This window comes from Rousettus aegyptiacus, unplaced genomic scaffold (assembly GCF_014176215.1).
Source record: "Rousettus aegyptiacus isolate mRouAeg1 unplaced genomic scaffold, mRouAeg1.p scaffold_m13_p_8, whole genome shotgun sequence".
Taxonomy (NCBI): Eukaryota; Metazoa; Chordata; class Mammalia; order Chiroptera; family Pteropodidae; genus Rousettus; species Rousettus aegyptiacus.
Window position 1 is genome coordinate 32,255,013 of NW_023416311.1, and position 20,532 is coordinate 32,275,544.

General features: G+C 40.0%; 1 long non-coding RNA gene across 1 annotated transcript in view; it reads right to left on the bottom strand.

The window, feature by feature from the left end:
* Nucleotides 1-484: 484 nt before the first annotated feature.
* LOC107498610 overlaps nt 485-20,532 on the bottom strand; it is a 140,189-nt gene continuing 120,141 nt past the window's right edge. The window contains exon 6 of the long non-coding RNA XR_004952550.1: nt 485-2,110. This is a non-coding gene — a long non-coding RNA (uncharacterized LOC107498610). The remainder of the gene's footprint in view (nt 2,111-20,532) is intronic.

Genomic DNA, 20,532 nt, shown 5'->3' on the forward strand with positions numbered 1-20,532 from the left:
TCAGACCTTGGCTCTGTCCTTCCAAACATAAGTAAGAATAATAAGACCTCTGAGTTTTTAAGTCACTGTTTTCTAGGTTTCTGTTACTTGAGGCCTAGTGCAATTTCTACCAACCCAAAAGCCCTATTTGAAAATGGTCTTAAGTAAAATCTTCCCTTACATCGCCTTCAAAGTTAATATAATGTCTGGGAAAGAAACAGAGTTGCAACAGGAAGACCCTGAACCCTGTGACCAGGGCCACCTACTTCAGCCCTTGATTAAACAAAGCGAGGGGAAAACGGAGGCCAGAAGTTCAGCCGGCCATGTTAAATGGGTTCCCAGTAAGACTATGTCCACCAAATCTCCAAATTCTAGCATCTTCCACCATGTTTTTTCTTTTTGCTTTGCATTTTTCCTCCATCCTTAACCTAATAGAAGAAAAAAGTGAACAATAAATATGAATACTATTATTCCTAACCATCAGTGGTTTCTCATTGTCCACCTAATCAAATATATGGAGAATAATTTATCAAGCTATTAATCTATGCTTTTTATTGCCAGTGTTTTCTTCCCCTGTTCTAAACAAGTAGCCAGTTTATTGTTTCCTTACTGCAGGGACTTTTGTGGAATAAGCTTGAAAGCAAACTCCCTACTATCCCTGTCTGCTGTTTGGTCCCAAAGGAGATTATGCTGGAGGAGGGAGGCAGAAGCTGGTGCGGCAAAGGAGAGAACAGAGTGTTGCCCTATCCTAGAAATGCATGGTGGTTTCCACGAGCAGCAGGGACCTGCGTCCTACTCCTGACAGGACTTGGGGGGGAAGCCAGGGCCCAAGGAGGCTGCACTCCAGGCAGTACGTGTTCCACGTGAAGAAAGATTCCTGCAGCCCCAAAAGAGCACAGAAGCAGAACCACTGACATTTAAGGGTGTGTGACAGCTTTGACAGTAGGACTACCATGATGCGGAAAAATTAGGGGTAAGTTCCTCTGTTTTACAAGGAACCACAAAAGTCTCTGAGATACTGAGGGAGATTTTTTTTTTTTTAAGTCCCCAAACGATGAACTGGATTTGCTTTCAGCAAAGTAGGATTAAGGTTCGGAGGAATATTTTGCACACTTCAGTTTGTGATTCACGAGTTATTCCCACTGCCAATACCAATTCCTTCTACTGGAGTCTGAGCCTCAGCATAATAGTCTCCCCAGCCTGGTGCTCCAGACACTGACCTTCTACTGCATGGATCCTACGCTCCACTCACTAGGCTTTCCTACCTCTCTTTCTGCTTGGCATTTTCTGCCCTTGCACAAAGTGCATTCACTCATTCAGTAAGTCAGTGCTCATATTTTCTATCCTCAACAGTTTTCTTTCACAAAACCCTCCCTGATCCTGAAATTATAGATCATCATTTTCTCCTTTACGTGTCCAAATTAATGATGTATACTTCTCGTGGGACATTTACCCTATACTATTTTGTGCTACAGTTCCTTACCTGTTCCTCAACTACATACACTTTAAAACATTTTTACTGAACATCTACTATGCACTCTGAGAACAATGACTATTTATCTCCCAAGTACCTAGAGTAGTTACATATGTGCCGTACTTTGTACTTTGTGAGGGCTACTGCTTCCTGGCCACTGGAACACTAAAATAAAAATGGCTTGTCCTCGAGGTTCCTGAGGTCTGTGTTTTATGGCCAAGGCTCACAGGCTTGAACACAATAAACTTTCTGTATTTGTTGACATTAATTCTTAGCATTTTAAAGCTGCCTTAAGCTATTTATAGAAAATTTAAGCAAAATGGAGAGGATAATCTTGTTGGAGAGTGAGCTTCCTGTACTTCAAAGTATCCCACCCAGACTTGGGAGTGGTGGCAGGGGGTGAACAACGTTGCACTCACTAAAAATATAAAATAGCAAGCAGAACTTAAACGCGTGATTTAGTTATTTCCATTTTGAAAGTATATAAGATGCTTTTTGTTTTCAAGGCAAATGTGTAAGTAAAAATATTACTCATTATTCGAAATCCATGAAAAATGCTGAGATGAAGGAACTGTTGTCCAAAAGCACTTTCTCTTCTCAGGGCTCGCTTCCTTAGCCGTTCATTCTTTTCTGCTGTCACTGCTCCTTTGGAATTTGCTGTTATATGTAATAAGACTCTGTCACAAATATTTGTGGATACATCAAGAAATAGTCACTGGAGATCTTGGCAGACAATCCCTGATCTGCCGTCCCACACGCATCCTGCGTTCAGGCTCTCTCCTACCAATTGCCCATTTTTCTGACCTAGCTACCCAGTGGGGGCAAAATTTCTGCTTTCAAACTCCCAAGTATGTCACAAATCTTATACCTCAGGGAGTTGTAAAGAAAAGAACATTGGCTCGGAATCAAAAGCCTGAACTATTTTGGTCATTTATTCATTCACAAAGTATTTTTAAGCATTTTCTATGTGTCAGGTATTGGTCTAAATTTTGGAAAACACAGATGAACAAGACAGTAAAGTCTCTGCCATCAAGAAATTTAAATTCATTCTAATATAGAAAAACAATAAACAAGTACATGATAATCGAGATGTTTACAGATAGTGGTAAATGCTATGAAAGAAAGAAATGGGGTAATGTGATAGATAAGAACTGTAGGGGGTACTTGTACTAAGTCTACCAGAGAAGGCTTTTCTCATATTTAAGCAGAGACTTGGCGAATGGGAAGGTGCTAGCCAGATTCCAAGGAAAAGCTTTTCAAGCACTAATCCAGAGATGGGAAAGAGTTTAAGGGGTCCAAGACACAGAAAGGAGGCCATTGTGGCAAGAGACAGCCAGCAGGATGGAGCAGGACCCTATGTAAGGTCAGAAGAAAAGGATTAGTTCATGGAGGGCCTAGAGGCCACAGTGAGGGGTGTAGATTTTAAGATTATGGGAAGTATTTGTTGTGCTTTAAGCAGAGGAGTGACAGACTCCAGTTTTTAAAGATGACTATGCTTAGTGGGCGAAGAATGGAATTAGAAATGCTAATTAAGAGACTACTGAATAAATTCAAAGGAGAGAAGAGAAAGGATTCGATACTTTAGAGTTGGACCTTGCTGAGCTTAAAGGTGGATTTCATGTGTAAGGTGAAGGTGAGTCATCAGGATGTCACCTGGGTTTTTGCCTAGAAGACTGGAGTAGACAGTGGTGGCCTTTACCGAGCTGGGAAAGCATTCTGAGCCTGCCTTGCCTGGCTCTGGGCAATTTGGTCTCTTCACCTTTGAAATGAAAATATTAAGAGACATAATAGATGGCCTCAGACACTACTTCAGCACTAAAATATCATAGTTCTATTGGGTAATTAAAACATGATATTTTTTCTTGCTTCCCATTAGGACTTGCACAAGCTTTGGAACAACAGAGGGTGGGAGCTCCATAAAGTGCCCACAAAACTCCACAAACCCAATGACTTTGGCAAACAGAGTCTCTGTGCCTCAGTCTTCTCATCTGGAAAATGGGACCATGAAACTGACTTGCTTCACTGGGCTGCTTTCCTAATAGATTCAACACTTGTCCCTTCTCATCTCATTCACTTAATTTTGTAAATTTCTCAAGTCAGTGAGCTCTCTTTATATCTGAGGATGAACTATGAGATTGGGAATTCCCAGAGAAGAACTTTACCTGTGCCCTCCCTGTGATAGTCACTCTGCCCTAGACCTCTCTGCCTTCTCATCTGGAAGGTGGGCACTGAAGGGGAGGGTTACATGGTCAGCTCCAAGTCTGTGGACTCCAAATGATCAACACTGGGGTTTCGGTGTTCAAGCTTAGCTTTGACTTATTCACCTTTGACTTATTCTGCTTTCTAGCTCCAACTTTCTTCACAATGAATGGGGCTTCGAGAATTGAGTCTGAGAAGAAAATGTGATAGAATGCTGCAGGCTGCTAGTAAGAGAGATTTTATGTCCTGAAACCCTACCAATATACCTTTTTGCTATTGATTACCATATTGCTTGACTTTTGAGAACAAGACAGGCACACTACAAGTAGGGATGTGATGGTCTTATCTGCTGCCAACACTGTTTTCAGTTAGCAAAAACTAAAATTATAACCACCACAAAACTTAACCGATGAATGATTCCCTTTGTTTTTTGATTTATGTCTCTCTTTTGCATTTACTTAATTCACCTATTTTTCCTTTCAGGAAAAAACCCAAGTGTCAGGCAAAAAGATATGTTGTTTAAAGGTGTCTTGCTATCCAGGCAGAAAACCAGGTTATCTCTGTAGTGTCTGCTATGGCAGCTAGAGGGCAGTGCAATTCTCTCTCTACCCTCCAGTAGCCTCATACTTTCCTCCCATCCCCCTTCCAGCTAAGGGCAAAGGGGAAGAGACACAATGGAGGGAAATATGCACACATACCAAAAGTGTAAAGGGGGAAGTGACTCGAAAATAAACAAGCGACACGAAGTTCACAGATAGCATATCCTGGTCTTGCCTCTTCCTCACACAGCATGAGCTGCTTTCACACCCATCTAACAGGCAATTCACCTTTCCTCAGCCTGTTCTACATTCTCTCCCTACACCCAATTCTTCAAATTCTTCAAATGTGAGCTCATCTCAGCCTCACCCTTGTATCTCATACACAAACTCACTAAGCACCTCCCTGAATACACAGACAGGCCTCCACTCTTTCTTCCTCTCCAGCTTAGTGCTGGCCCCTGAGGCCCCGTGAGGTGCTCTGACGAGGTCTTGGTATGACAATAAGAAAGAGCCTAATTCCAGAGAGGGAGGACTGCCCAGCCCCACAGGCAGGGAGGGTAAAACTGGTGAGTGACCCGATTGACTACTGATATAAGCTGATAGAGCTGAATGAGTGAGTCCCCAAGGTGCCACCACAAGTCACAGAAGAAACAGGAGCAGCTAGTTTTTGTGGGCAGGGCCAGGCAGGAAATGAGAGCAAGGATAAGAGAAGCCACAGTAACATCATCTTACATTTGCAGAGAGCATTGTGCTTTCCAAACCTCGGGCACAAAGACCTTGGTATATCTGTTACTTCATGTAAGGAGGGCATGTGTTACAATCCCCTCTTTACAAGCAAGAAAACTCAGCCCGTATGAAGATTAAGCCCCCTGTTCCCATCAGACTGATGTACATGGTACAAGATACATGTACATGATAGAGTTAGGCTAGATTCCACTGCTAGGGAGAGCACGTTCCCCAAAACATCATTGACCTGTGCAAAAATCACATATCAGGAGCATACTTACCATGCAGGACAGCATCCTGGTTCAGCCAGGTGACGAATGCTCACCATCTCAAACATATTAGACCCCTAATGAGTCCCTTTTGTATGTCCAGGTGCTCCATGGGAGGGGCAAGAAAAGAGATCACAGCTAGGGCCCCCAATAAAGAAAAGGTGAGAGCTTCAACTCCCTCTCCACTTCAAGATCTGTTGGGTTCTAACTTCTCAAGAGAGGTTTGAAAGCTGGGTTGGCCTCCTCATGGAATGGAGAGTCCTTATTGCTAGAATATTATAACTTCAAGAGCTCACGGTGAGGAGACTACAGCCCATCCACTAGAGATTTTTGCCTCAGGAAGCTTATTTCTTTGCAACTCAAAGAGAGAATGTTTTAATAGCCTCCCTTTCCTTCCCCCTACAATTTTAATGAAGAGAAAGAAAAGATCAATAATGAAAGCTATCTTAGTGGTAACCTATGATTTAGAATGAGAAAGGAGTGTTTTGGTTTTGGTTTAAATTGACTCTCCTTTTCTAAAGCATTTATTTCAAAAAATTAATGGGAGGCAAGGTGAGACATCGCATACTCTGTATTTTTAAATCCACTCTAGTAGATTTTAACCCAATGTTTTGACTCCCTTTTGAATGTCTCTATAAACCAGATCTAGCTGCTCTGTTTCAAGTTCTACATTAGTAAAAATCAAATTGTAGCTTCTGTATCTATCACAAATATGTTATATGTATTGATGAAGTAACCTACTATCAGGCCATTATTACAATATAGCTAAAACTAAATTATATTTCTCTAAGATGTCAATACCTGTGACTTTAGGACACTTCTTGAAACTACCTATGAGAGTCTGAAAGTTTCTAGTCTAGAATGAATAAATAACTTGAAAGCTGACAACCAAAGTACATGTTAATGGTGACGTGAGGCATGAAGTGTGTCCACAGGTAGAGATAATAGTTCCTCTTTTCCATGAAGAAAGGTTTAAGCTAAGAATATATCCAAGCAATTTGACTACCTGCTGATCTCTCAGATTTACCACAGATTCTTACGAATTGGTCCCTCGAAGACTTACACTTCAAGATGGCACACTGAGCATGTGTGTTTATTTCCACTTCTGCACAAAAATCACATGGCGTTTATGGTAAAGAAATACAGTATGAATAAGTCATGACACCACTGTGACTAGCAGGAAGAATATCACTGAGAAATATATTTTGATAAATTTCTTGGCAACAAGAAAGAGGATGGGACCATATTACTGGATAAACCAGCTTGAAGAAAGGTGAGACCCAGAACACATTTGGAAGACGGCTACAGCAGAGGTGGGAGCCATTCTTCATGGCAGAGTCCTAGGACACCCTAAATATGTAGATGACAAGAAACAAGAATAGAAATAGGATGCAAAGCAATAGTTAGTGTAATTAAGTAGAAAACTATTTATGAACTATCTGGTGCAGGTAGCTCCTCCTTCCCATTCCTATCCCCTACATCAAAGCAATTAGAGGCTATGGAATTTGAGCAGCAGAACTACTGCCTTCCTACTTCATACCCATATGCCCTAAAGGAAAACCTTCCTATCAGTATGTCCCACTCACAGAGTTCACAGTCAGAACCCAGGGCTCCAGGTCAGTAGAGAGGTTTGTAAGAGAATAATAAGATCCACACCACAGCAGGGGAAACCCATGACAGAAACCTATAGGATTGATCCTTAACACTCAGAGAAATCTACAGGAGAGAGATTTGAGAAGGAACTCAAGGGAACTTTTTAGGTTGATATAACTATTCTCTATCTTGATTATGGTTATAGGAACGTAACTGTATACACACATATTGAAATTCATTCAACTGAACATCTTTAAAGGGTGAATTTTCTTTTGTATAAATTCTGCCCCTGATAAACCTAAACTTAAAAAAGGAGCACAAACCATGAACAGAAATAAGGTTAAAGCTGTTGACATCTGACTTGGTCTGCAGCAACCGGACGGTTGTCCACTTGTCTAACAACTCAGAGGAGTGACAAATGGAAAGGTGGGCTCCATTCTAGTGAAGGTATTAAACTAGCCTTATCAATTTAGAAGGAGAAGGGGAGAGAAAGCCCTACATAAACGAAGTACACACCACATACCAGACATTGTGAGGGCCTTATTTTACTTAATTCACATCATAGTGGATCTGACGATCTAGGAAAATGTAAAAGAAGCTTCTTATAAAAAAGAAACAACCAGAATACAAGACAGCATTGCTGGAAATTAAAAATATGCTTACTTATTTTTTTTTTTTACATGTAATAGAAGGGCTGAAAAATAAAATCAAGGCAATTTACTAACATATCTGGTCCAGGTAGCTAAATAAAAAAGAAAGATATCAAAGATATGAAAGAAAAGTTAAAATTATAGAGGATCATATAAGAAGTCTTACATTCAGCTAACTGCCAGAGGGAAAGAACTGAAAAAATGCACAGGAGAAAATAAAGAAACAGAAGTTGATGGATAAATAAACAAAAAAAAATGGTTTATACAAACGATGAAGTATTATGAATCCATTCATAAGAAAGGATGAGGTACTGATATATGCTACGACATGGAGGAATCTTGAAAACATTATGCTAAGTGAAAGAAACCATACACAAAAGGCCACATATTGGATGATTCCACTAAATGAAATATTGATAATAGACGAAGCCATAGAGACAGAAAGTAGATTAGTGGTTGCCAGAGTCTGGGGAAAGAGGGCAATGGGGAATGACTAATAATGGTTATAGGGTTTCTTTTGAGGATGATGTAAATGTTCTGAAACTAGACAGTGGTTATGGTTGCACAACTTAGTGAATATACCAAAAAATTCTTTTTAATCATGTGCTTTAAAATGAATTTTACCATGAATTTTATGGTAAGTGAATTAGAATGTCAATTTTAAAAAAATAGAATAAAATTCCCCAGAATTAAAAAAAAAGAAGAAAAAAAATCATAAGATTTAAGAAAAAAGAATCATAAGATTTAGTGGGCAAACACATAGAGGCCTATTCCTAAATTCATCCTTGTGGAATCAAATGTCAGAAGGAGGGATGGGGAGAGGCCGAAAAAGCATCAAGAAAAAGTTCATTTACAGAAAAATTAAAATAAAATAGGCATCAGACTTCTTATCTGCAATACTCCTAGAAAACAAAGAACAATGTCTTTTCATAGTTCTGCAGGAATATGTTATTGATCTCATTAGAATAGAAAGTCAGACACCTAAGAGAATATCTTCTAAGAAAGTATTTTCCATACAACAAATAGTATGACTAGAAGTTGTTACCTTAGTGACATAATGAAAACATTTATGTTTTCACCCTTTACGAGAAAAAAGTAAGGCAATTAGCAATTTAGGATGAAAAAAATCCTAGTTGTTCAAGAAACCAATGTTCAAATATGAACAACTAAAGTGTAGCATGATTTTGAAGAATTTGAGTGTAAATAAAGAGAATCCAACACCTGGATCATGCTCCCTCGAATAGTTTAGAAATACAGGATTGCATTCCCTTTTCTAGGAATTAAGCCACTTCACTTGATTCTGAACTTAATAATATTTGTACAGTAAAAACATGAAAAGTGATGTTTATTGATTTAGAACTATAAATGTAATGATAGAGGAAATGTAATAAATATGGGGAGGGAATCGAAGCTGAAGATAAATTTCTCATCTTTCAGAGTGGGGAGGCAATAGATGCCATCAAAATAGTATGTCTGGAATATTAGAATAGGCAATATTTTAAATTATAGTTGTAACCATAGAGGACCAAAATCAGAAGCAATTAAAAGTGGTTTCCTCCGAGGAGGGCACTGGGAACTGGGATAACAGATGCTGATTTTTATTTAATGCCTGTATATATTGTTCAACATTTTATTTTACTACATGCAAGTAAGACTTAATGAATTAAAACAATACAGCAAGAACAATTCCCAGGCCTATAAACTTAACTGACTATGATTGCTAGGAAGACTTCTAGCAGCAATATACTGAAAACTTGACTATGGCTTAAATCATTACACTTGTTATTTGTTTAAAAAGAGATCCAGAGGTAGGCAGAGTGGTTTGGTGGCTTGATAATGTCAGAAAGGACCCAGGCTCTTTCCTTCTTTCTGTTCTGCCACCCAAAGCACTGGCCATGATCTCTACTCATGATCCCAACAGGGCTGCTGAGCTTCAGGCACCGGTTATCTCACCATATCCAAAATTAGGAAGGAAACCTGCAGAGATGCAAAGGACTAACTCCCACATGAATTCCAGAAACCATTGTTTCTTCCCCTTTCAACCCATTCAATCTCCATTACTCTTACATTTCATTGGCCAAAATTAGGACAGCTCCTCGCCCTTAAACCCCTCACAGGCAAAAGTATAGTTCACCGTAATTGGCTTAGGCCAGTCATATTCATTATCTGGAGCTGAACACATGGTCCCTGAATAAAATCAGTGATTTAACAGGGAGGATTGACCGGGGGATACTCAATAATAAGGTCTGCTGGGCTGACCAATTAACTAACCAGCAATCACCTCTCATGAGACGACAACTGCCAACATTGTCAGAAGCACAAAGCTTGGATTCTCTCACGACAAAAGCCTATGTAGTCACAAGTCCTTAGCCCTATGTTGATTTAATGTGTATTAATCTTTTGAGATAAAATCATTAGTTATGTGTTGGCATCTGCAAATTAACTGGCTTCTGGGGAGAAACTCTTGAGAGAAAAAAAATCACATCACTGCATATTTCAAAGATTCAACATCAAAAATTTATCAAGTGTAAAAAGCCGGTCTGTTTGATACTCTTAAAATGATTAATTTTACAAATAGCTACTAGAACCAAGGCACATCTGACAACCTAAAGAATTAGAAGAGGAGGCAAACATTTTCCTTTCTGAATTAGGAAAAGTTAGTCCTATCATTTCCATTTTCCCTCCCTTGTATCATTTTAGTGTCTCTGGCACATTTCTTAAATCAAAGATTTTCCTGAGGACTCCATATATCACACAGTTATTGCCTCACTTTTCAGCAACTCTATCATGGCTGATTTACTAATATATCCTGTAGACGTTCTGTGAAATCCATACAGTGAAAGCTCATAGTGCCTCATAATTCCTACCTATTTAAAGTTAAAGACTTAATGCATAGATGGGATCTGACATATGAGTGTTGCTCATCAGCTCACTGACAGAGCAGGCCTGAATAATTAGCACCAGCAGCTCTTCTTTCCAGATATTAATACCTTATATCATAAATGTCAAGCATAGCACAAAGAGGCAACTGGAGAACTGGAAGAGAAAGAAGCCCATAAATCATAGAGGTTTCACTCTATTTTTCTTCCATTTTAGTATCAGAAAATAAACCGAGGGTGGTGAGATTTAAAGTCTTGACCTCCTCTTACTTATTACATATCAGTGTGCCTTTCCTGAAGCTGTACCCTAAAGAGAGGGCTGGATGGGGAGGAGACTGCTCAGCAGGGAAAGGATAATGCTGCATTCAGTGGGCAAGAGGGGTCAATGAAAAAACAAAACCTCACAGCAGCGCTCCGGGCAATTCTGTGCCCTTTACCCATGACATCGTGCTGTGTGCGTTTGGGACATAAAGACTGGGCAGTTGTAGAATACAGGACCCTGTGAGAGAAGTATTCCCATCTAAAAAAAATCTCAGACTTTGCACTACTCAGTAGAGAAAGCAGTTTCTTTTACGGTTGGAGAACAAGTGTGAGAATGACCATTCTAATAAATTTTAATGAACTTGCTGAGGACACCAGGCTCTAACTAAATACAAACCTTATTCAAACTAGGCAATCACTCTACAGTTAGTTACCCAGGATACATCCGACCCCACCTCTAGTAACAAGCATAACTCTTCTAACTGCAATCATAGGAACTCTAATTTAGGGATGAGGAAGTCCCTCCTTCCAAAAAAAAAAAAAATGCAACTATTCTTTCTTTAGAGAACTTTGGCTATTAGCAGGTTCCTATTATACTGAGCTGAGTTCAGTCTCCTTGAAACTCCTGTCGGTGCATCTTATTTCCATCCTCTGGGGTCCCACTGAGAATTCTATCTTCTTTCTCTTCTGGAACTCTTTTGTGTATTTGAAAAGTGCTATCTTAAACCTCCTATATCAAGCTGACCAGCCCCGGGCTCTTTAACCATTCCTCCAGTGAGAAAACCTTCACATTTCAGTGTCTCATCTGAATAAGGGGCAGTCTGCCAGTTCCTTTTAAAGTGAATTCTCTCAAACAATCAGTAAAACACAATAACAACAATGATGACAACAATAATTATTGCTTGAGCACTTACCATGTGCCAGGCACAGTTAAACATTTTATATTCATTATCTTATTCCATTCATACAAAAATATCATGTAGCAACTAGTTTTATAATACTCAGTTTATAATGAAGAAACTGAAACTTAAAGACATAAGTCACCACCCTCAGGTCCACACAGCCAGAGCCAGGACTGACCAAAGCCAGAGCTCTTAGCCCCTGTGCCATCTTGTACTCCAGAGCCAGAACTATCACTTCCTTTATTCTAGACTCCTTGCTTTTTTAAATATGGCCAAAGACTGAATTTGCTATTTCCATTGGCTCGTTGAGTTTGTTCCCAAATCTGTATCTTTAGCCCAAATCACTTTCTTGGATTCTAGATTTATATCCAACTGCCCGCTACACATTAGCACTTGGATAACATCTGATTGCCTCAGACACCACATGTCCGAAATTGAATGTATCACCTTCTCTCCCAAATATGCTCCTCTCCTGATGTTCCCCCAAATCAGAAAATGGTTTCACTATCCTCTCAGTTGTCTCAGGACAACTGAATGCCACTCTTGAATCCTCTCTTGTCCTCACCAGCCAAATCATTATTAAGTCCTTGATTTCTCTTCTGTATAATTTTTAGTGCTGCCCACTTCCGTCTATCTGCACTGTCACTAGTGGAGGCCACCAATATCTCTTGCCTCAATGACTGTGACAGCCTCCTGACAGGTCTCCAGATCCTAGTTGTGCTCCTGCCTGCCTCTTCCCTCCTCTACATCGAAGCCAGTGGGGACATTTCAATATGCAAATCTAAGACTTTTTCATGGTGTCCCATCCCAGAAAAATACTACCAACCTCTTTAAGTGACTTGCAACACCCTTCCAGACCTACTCCAATCTTACTTCTCCAATTTCATCTCTCATTATTTCCCCCACCCTTTATGCACAGCATTAACAAGCCTCCTATTCCTTCAAGTTTTATGCCGTTTTACCTCCAGGCCATCACACATGCTGTTCCCTCTTACTGGAGCATTCTTTCTCTCTCCATTGTCTGGTAACCCAACTCTGGTAAGCCAATTCATCCTGCAGATTTTAATTTTAATGTCACTTTCTCAAGGTGAACGTCCCTTGAAATGCACATGTTAAAGCTATGTATTCCCTAAGATACTGCTTTTATTCTACCATTGTGTGTGTCATTTTTTCCTATTTAATTGTTTCTATAAGAAAAGGAATTATGTCTATCTTGTTCATCATCAAATACTCAGCACTGAGCAAAGAGGAGCTTGAAAAGTATTTGTTGAAGGAAGAAAAGAAAGAAGGAAGGAAGGAAGGAAGGAAGGAAGGAAGGAAGGAAGGAAGGAAGGAAGGAAGGAAGGAAGGAAGGAAGGAAGGAAGGAAAGAAGGAAGGAAGGAAGGAAAAAAGAAGGAAGGAAGGAAGGAAGGAAGGAAGGAAGGAAAGAAGGAAGGAGCGAAAGAAGGAACAAAGGAAGGAAGGAAGGAACGAAGGAGGGAAGGAAGGAAGGAAGGAAAGACAGTTAAAATCCTGCTCAAACATAGTAAACCTAAGCATGTCTCCTTCAACATGTATGTGTGAGGTTGGTAGTTTGGACTTCAGAGAGGTATCCCCATTTGTTCCTTACTAACCTTCCTATTGTTAAGTTCACGTCATTGTTTCAGATTGTTGAGATGTGTTTGCATCCTGATTCTCTCTCTGCATATTAGCTATCACTGCCAATTTAATGTTACCTGAAATTTTGATTAGCATGCCTTCTATATTTTCATTAGGCAAGGACAGAGCCTAGTGACACCCATTAGACACTCCTCCATTAATTAGCACCCACTGGGAATGCTAATTCAATCAGGTTCAAATATTCTATATCTTTTCCCTCAAATTTACAAATATCATAGATAAACTGATCAAGACCTTTGATGAAGTCCAAATAAAGATTACTATAATTCTCTAGTCTCACGGTTTTCAATCTTTTTTTTTTTTTTTTGGCCCTGTCATACTGACAGATAACATTCAGATAACATCCCCTAGGCATTCTCAAGTTTTTTTTTTAAATTCCCAGAAGCACAATGAAAACTTCACCTCTTTCTCTCTCATTAAAAATATCCCATTGGAGAGCACATGAGCGACTGAGGTGTAATGACAGGTCTAGTAGGAGTCCTGGCTATTCTGCAATTGAGGCTCAAACCTGTGCCTGGCAACTGGCCACTGGAGTGGTCACTCCCACCTCACAGCATCTGTGCAGTGTGTGCTCGGGCAGTCAGTCCTGCCCTCTCCTCCAGAGAAGATGTAGATCCCTTCCCTCTGGCCCTGACTCTGCATGCCTCTCCTGACCCAAACCCCTGCCGATCTCGAAACATACTGGGATGAAAAGAACTATGTGGTTAAACAGATTCTATTAAAATTAGTAGAGGCTAAAAGGTACAGGGAACTTTTACCTGGAAAAGTGGATAGTCCTCCAAAACAATTGTACTATTAAATAATGAATCACCCCATTGCTCTAGCTGGCAGCCTCTGAAGTCCGAGAATAGAATGAGGTGATGAACACTAACATGGGCTATGTCCACGAATGAAGCAGAGATCAGCGAGAAAGCATCCGGAGCATGGCCTCCTGGTTGCAGGGTGTATCAAAGCAAGTGGAGCAGAGGAAATTTGTATGTTTTTCTGCTACAGGGAGCCCCCCTGAATGGTTGGTACTAGGCAAACTGTCTGGGGAAGGGTCCTCAGAGAAAACCAGAAGTGGAATTCCCTAAGAGAAAGGCAACACAGAGTTGGAATATCATAACATCCCATTTATAATATACTAGGTTTTATGAACGAAGATTCTATCTTTACACTGGCCATAAGATCAGCAGCAAACAATGATTGAGAAGAACACAGACAAAAACAGCCCAAGCACAGGAATGCCCGTCATCTAGGCAGTGAGGGGAGGTAAATATGAGCCTGTAATGAAGAAGGGCCAATGCCTGGTAATGGTGGGGACTTTTGATCCATTAAACTCAGAAATAAAAAATTAAAGAAAACTTTAATCCACAAGCTCATGAGACTGGGGGATATGAAAGGGTTATCTAGTTGTGGCAGACATCCTGAGTTGCCTCTCCAAATCAACTCCCCACTACTTCCTTGTAAAAAAACTCTGATTTTCTTTTAGTCAGAATACATTTTGACTCAGCTGAAGGATTATTTCCCAGCTTCCCCTTCAGTCAGCTTAAGTTGTAACTAGTTTTGGCCAATGAACTAAGTAAAGAAGTGTTGTGTGCTGAGTTCAGGAAATCTTATAAGGCAATGGGTACATATTTTCTCTCACCTTTCTCCACCCTGCTGCTTGGAACAGGGGGATAATGACTAAAGCCAAGCAACCATCTTGGACTATGAGGTGGCCTGCAGATGGAAGTCATAAACAGAATACAGTAAAACAGGTGCAGTTTCCTGAACCTGTTGCTGCAACACTAGCCTTGGATTGCCTTATCTTCAGGTTTCTTTTATGTGAGAGAGATATAATCTATCTTCTTTAAGATATTACTTTTCAGGGCATTGTTGCTTGCAGCCAAACCTCTAAATCAGCCCTGATTCCTTTTCTAAGTGTTCACAAACCACCTGGGTTCAGCCCCACTGTCTAGCTGCCCAGGCTTATCACAGGAGGATCTAGGCCAATTAGCTCAGATCTCACTCTTACAAGGGGCCTCAAATGTAGACTTTTAATCTTTTCTCCGGACGAGAACATACAGAGAACCTTTGTAGGGTTTCTGATGTTAAAGGCATTGATTTGCCTGATTTAACCAAATATACCACAATGTTCGAGCAAGGGAAGAGATGAGGTAGGCCCATGCCTCAGTGGAGTTTTCAGTAACCAGGAAAAGTCCACGTGAATAGGGACTTGGACCCCAGCCTCAGCCCTTACCAAGGACCCTCTGTGCTCTCATGCCTTGTTGAGATGCTTCTGCTTATCAGCACCTGCAGTCACAGCCTTCTGGGGGTAGGAAGCAGGAATCATTCTCAGGGGCTGTGGTCTGTAGGACATTTCCTCTTGCAAAGAAGCCCAAGAGAAACTGGAGCCCTGCTAGCATCTACAAGGAAAAGAAGCTGTGGGATCCATGTAGACCATGGGTCAAGACCCTCCTCCAGTTCCCCAGTTCTTTCTGACTCCTAACTCTGTAGCAGCATCACTGTCAGATTGATATCAGAGCCAATGGGTCAAGCAGCCTTTTCTACCATCCAGCTCAGGGAATTACATAGCTCAAAAGATTGTTAACTCCAAGGAAAGAAAATATTGTCCTCCCCTGTGTTAGAAAGGCAAAAGGTATATTCCCCCTCCTCTACCACCACCATCAAAATCTTAGTCCCCCTTACTAATACATTTAGCTCCATCACTATGAATTATCTATAGCAAACCTTTATAGTTCTAATTTGTTTCCTCTTGGGATAATAAGTTTCATGGCTTTATTACCCATAATGTAAAGGAGCCGGCAGTTCCACTGAATCGTTCTAACTTCAGTCATTATGTTCGAGCCTAATAATGCAGCCTTTTTAGTCAAGTCAACAACTAGGTCACCGTAGCTACAAGTGCCAGGATTATTACTGAACTTGAACTACGGTCAACGTCCAGTTGTCACGTACAAAACAAGCCAAGCCTGACTTTAGAGACTGAATGTCACTCATTCCTTTGTACCTTTGTGAGAACACTAGGGAGGTATTGTCTAGGCCCCTTAGACTTGGCTAGGTTACCATTGCTTGGGAAATGAGGCTGGAGATCACTCTAAAGAAATTGTTGGGAAATCATTTGGTACCACCTTCTACAAAGCAAGATCAATGTCATCCTGGCACTCTCCTCGGCCTGCTCTGGTTCCACATCAAAAGTTAAATCCTGCCTCTTCAAATCAAGTAGCAAGGTCTCTTTATTTAAATAGAATAAAGCAAGCTCATGGGCCACATCTGAGCTGTTCCAACTGTCAGGAGTAGAACTGAAGTCTCCCCTGGTGTGAACATCTATCCCTTTTGACTCATCTTGGGCTATTGCTTTTCTATGAACTTGAGCAATGTTGCCATCTCTTCAAGGGATGTCTAAACCCAAACAGATAAATTTCTGAATCCAAAGAGTAGCATAAGATTAAATGTAAGTATCTTTAAGGGGTTTCTAGATACCAAAGGTATCTCAACTCTCTATATTTGAGCTTCATCCCTTTCTTTTAACCATTTTAATTGGGAAGTTATGAAAAGTATATTTAAGGGAGGAAACATTTGGTTTGGAATTTAGATTTGTAAATTAAAACATTTTCCCCAGGCTGCCTAGTTTTTACCTGACTGCAAATAGGTTTTTCTCTAGCTCTTACAAATTTTTGTCTGATACACACTACATTCAGAAATTCAGGCTGCTTTGGGACTGTTGTGACCATTCTGGAATGAGTCAATATTGTTCAACTAGAAAAATTGATTCTAAAATGTCAAGCAGGCATTGGTTTGGCCACATACTCAACTCATTCAGTCTGACAAGCAATAATCTATTCCCAGGCATCGAGTATTGTCACTTTCAAGTCATCGGGTCCTTGCCATGTACTGTAAGCCTTATTCTGTGATTTATAGAGGATTTTGATGGATTAATTTCTCCTAGTTAGTGAGTTTTCTGTTAGTGCTTCTCACATATAAAGCCATCCACATCATATAACAATTCCATTGTCATTCGGTAAAATATACCCAACACAGGTTCATGAGTTTGGGAAACCGACATAACCAACATCTCAATAAATTTGAAACACAGGTGACCATTAGAACTAATTATTTTCTGGAATTGCTGAATAGTTGGTGGAAAGTTCTGCACTAGTGCCCAAGGGGGTTCTGCCTTCTACATGGGACCTTAAAACCTAGATAGGAACACATCATTGTCAATATCATTGTCTGATGAGCTCAAAGAGTCTGTAGAACATAATTGGGCTTCTTAGCATGCTGTCCTCCTAGGATATTCCCAGCATTTTTCGGTAAGGCATTTTTTCTTGAATATATGTGAAGATATTCTCTAATATCTTGCAAACTTGTGGTTAAGTCCTCCTTTTAAGAGACATTTTGACTTCACTCTAAACCTACAGGTTTTACTCTACACAACATCTGGAGGATATCAGGTATATCATGCACTGCCATTTTTAATAAAATCTTTTCAAGTTTAACTGTGGTTAATTCCCAGAAGTACCCATGTTTCATTTTCATTTTCATTTTAAATATTTAAAAAGTCTTCTCACTTGGTTCCTTCTAAGAAAAAAAAAAGTTTAAAAAAGTAAAAAGCCCTCAACCATAAAAAAAAACAAACACCCTGACTTAAAAAAAAAACAAACAAACAAACAAAAAAACATATGGGCCAAGGATTTTAACAGATACCTTACCAAAAAGATATACTGGGGTGGCTCCATAGAGTAGTGGTTGGCACATCTGCTTTACATGCAGAAGGTCCTGGGTTTGCACCTCTGGTGGAGCCACAGACCTTACCCCAGGTGCACCAGGCCTCAGGTGCCCTCAGAGTGTGCCAGGCCCCGGATGTGCCAGGCCCTGGGGGTGTGCAGCAAGCATGTGGGGGGAGGTGCCTCGCCTTCGGAGATCCACTTCTTAAGGGGAGATGGCAACATGTGGAAGAGGGGGAATTAAAGGGGGGGGAGAATTTTTTTAAAAAAAAAGATATACTGATGACAAATATGCATATTAAAAAAAAAACTCTACATTATATGTCATCAGGGGAAATGCAAATTAAAACAATAATGAGATACCACTACACACCTATTAGAGTGACCAAAATCCAGATTACGGACAACACCATATGCTGGCACAGATGAAGGATGTAGAACAACAGGAACTCTCTTTCGTTGATGGTGGAAATGGAAAATGGTACAGCCATTTTAGAAGACAGTTTGGTGGTTTCTTGCAAAATTAAACATACTCCTACTAAATGATCCAGCAACCATGCTCCTTGGTGTTTACCTAGAGGAGTTGAACATTTATGTCCACACAAACACCTGCACCTGGATGTTTTTATAGCAGCTTTTTTCATAATTACCAAAACTCGGAAGCAACCAAGATGTCCTTCAGTAGGTAAATGGATAAATAAACTGTGGTACTGCCAGGCAATGGAATATTATTCTGCACCAAAAAGAAATGAGGTATCAAACCATGAAAAGACACAGAAGAAACTTAAATGCATATAACTAAGTAAAAGAAGCCAATCTACTAACTACATGACGTTCTGAAAAAGGCAAACTGTAAAGACAGGAAAAGATCAGTGGTTGTCGGGGATTAGGGAAACAGGTGGGATGAATAGGCAGAGCAGAGAGGATTTTTAGGGCAGCAAACTACTCTGTATGGTACTATAGTGATGGATACCTGTAATTATACATTTGTCCAAACCCATAGAATGTAAAACAGCAAGAGTGAACTCCAGTGTAAACTACGGACTTTGAGTGATTCTATGTGTCAATGTAGGTTCATCGATTACAACAAATGTAATACTCTGATGGAGGATGTTAATAATGGAAGAGGCTGTGTATGTGTGGGGGCAGATGGCATATGGAAAATCTCTGCACATTCCTCTCAATTTTGCTATATGCTTAAACTGCTCTAAAGGAACTGTCTTAAAAAAAAAAAAAAGAAAGAAAGAAAAGCCAAAGGATGGTTGGAAACAGATTGATCTGAAAAAGTGGGAAAAGGGCATATACAGACTGAGACTGAATATTCTAGTTCCTCCAGTGCATTTCTGCATCCACTGGCAAGCATTCATTTGGTAAAATTCTGTTGGTTTTCAGTTTTTGCTTTGTCTTTTTACGAGCATAGCCTGAACACCCTGAGCCCACGAGATGAGTGATTAGGGAAGTGTCAAGTGGAGAGATGCTGCCAAGCCTTGCAAATGAGTTTGTAGTTAATGCTGATGCCAGTTTCCAGATGCTGTCAGATATATGAAGGACACTCCTTGAATGACAAGCTTTTAACCTTGCAGCTGGTCATTTATTTTTCCGATTAGGACAGGCCATAGTCTCAACTTCCAGGTGGTTGTTCACCGTGGGCAATAACGGCCTTTTGTTCACTAATGTCCACACTGTGCCGTGTGTTTCAGCTCATTACTGTGTGTGGGATCCTGCCTCTGAGTGCCAAACACTAGTGGATAATCACTTTGATTCTTCTCTCTTTGTTGTGTTAGAGAAAAGCACAGAATATTTAAAATTCTAGCATTTACCGAGGGAAACAAAAATTGTGTGTGTGTGTGTGTGTGTGTGTGTGTGTGTGTGTGTGTTTTAATAGAGCAAACTCAAAATCAGGGAGTTCCAAAACACAGAGCAAACCCATCCAACGACATAAGTAAAGTAAGGAATGATGAAACCCCAGGTAAAAACTATTCTTCAGAAATGTTTTATGTTAGCCAACAGAGCCCAAAGGTCCATATATGCCTACCTTACATTTAGCACTTCCTTTGTTGTGTTTATAATTTACTTGTTTTCTATCTCTCCATAACCCTTTCCCCATGTGAACTTTAATAAAATCAGGGATTTTAGCAAAATCCTCAGTAGAGTGTACTTTCAGAATTAGGCAAAATCCCTTTATTATAGTACCCTCTGAATAATTGTTTCATTCTCTCAATGACTGCTAAGTCTGGTACATAATATGGTAAATGAGCTTAATGATGTGTGAATAAAACTATATTAAGGAAAAAGGGGTTTGTTTCCCTGGATTCAAAAGGAGAGAGAAAAAAACAATTTTGGGTGCTTCAGGGAGGCTGAAAAATCTGTACCAAGAGTTCTGGGATATTTTTTCTTCAAAGCCTTAAACAACAGGAGAACACTGAAGTTTCTTGGACAAAAGGCAAGCTCATGAATAACCCACTGGGAGTGAGATCTCAGGTTGGTTTTATATTTACACATTATATCCAGAAGTTAAATTTTTTTTAACCAGCAAAGAACTAACCTTGCTTTGAAGGGGTGAGCTTGTGCCTTGGAGGGAAGGCACTCTTTTTTTTTTTTTCCCATAACAACATGAAATCCAGTGTTCACTGCAGTTGTCATAACAACTGTTTTTAAATCAAATTTGTATTATTCATCAAATATTGGCATCCAA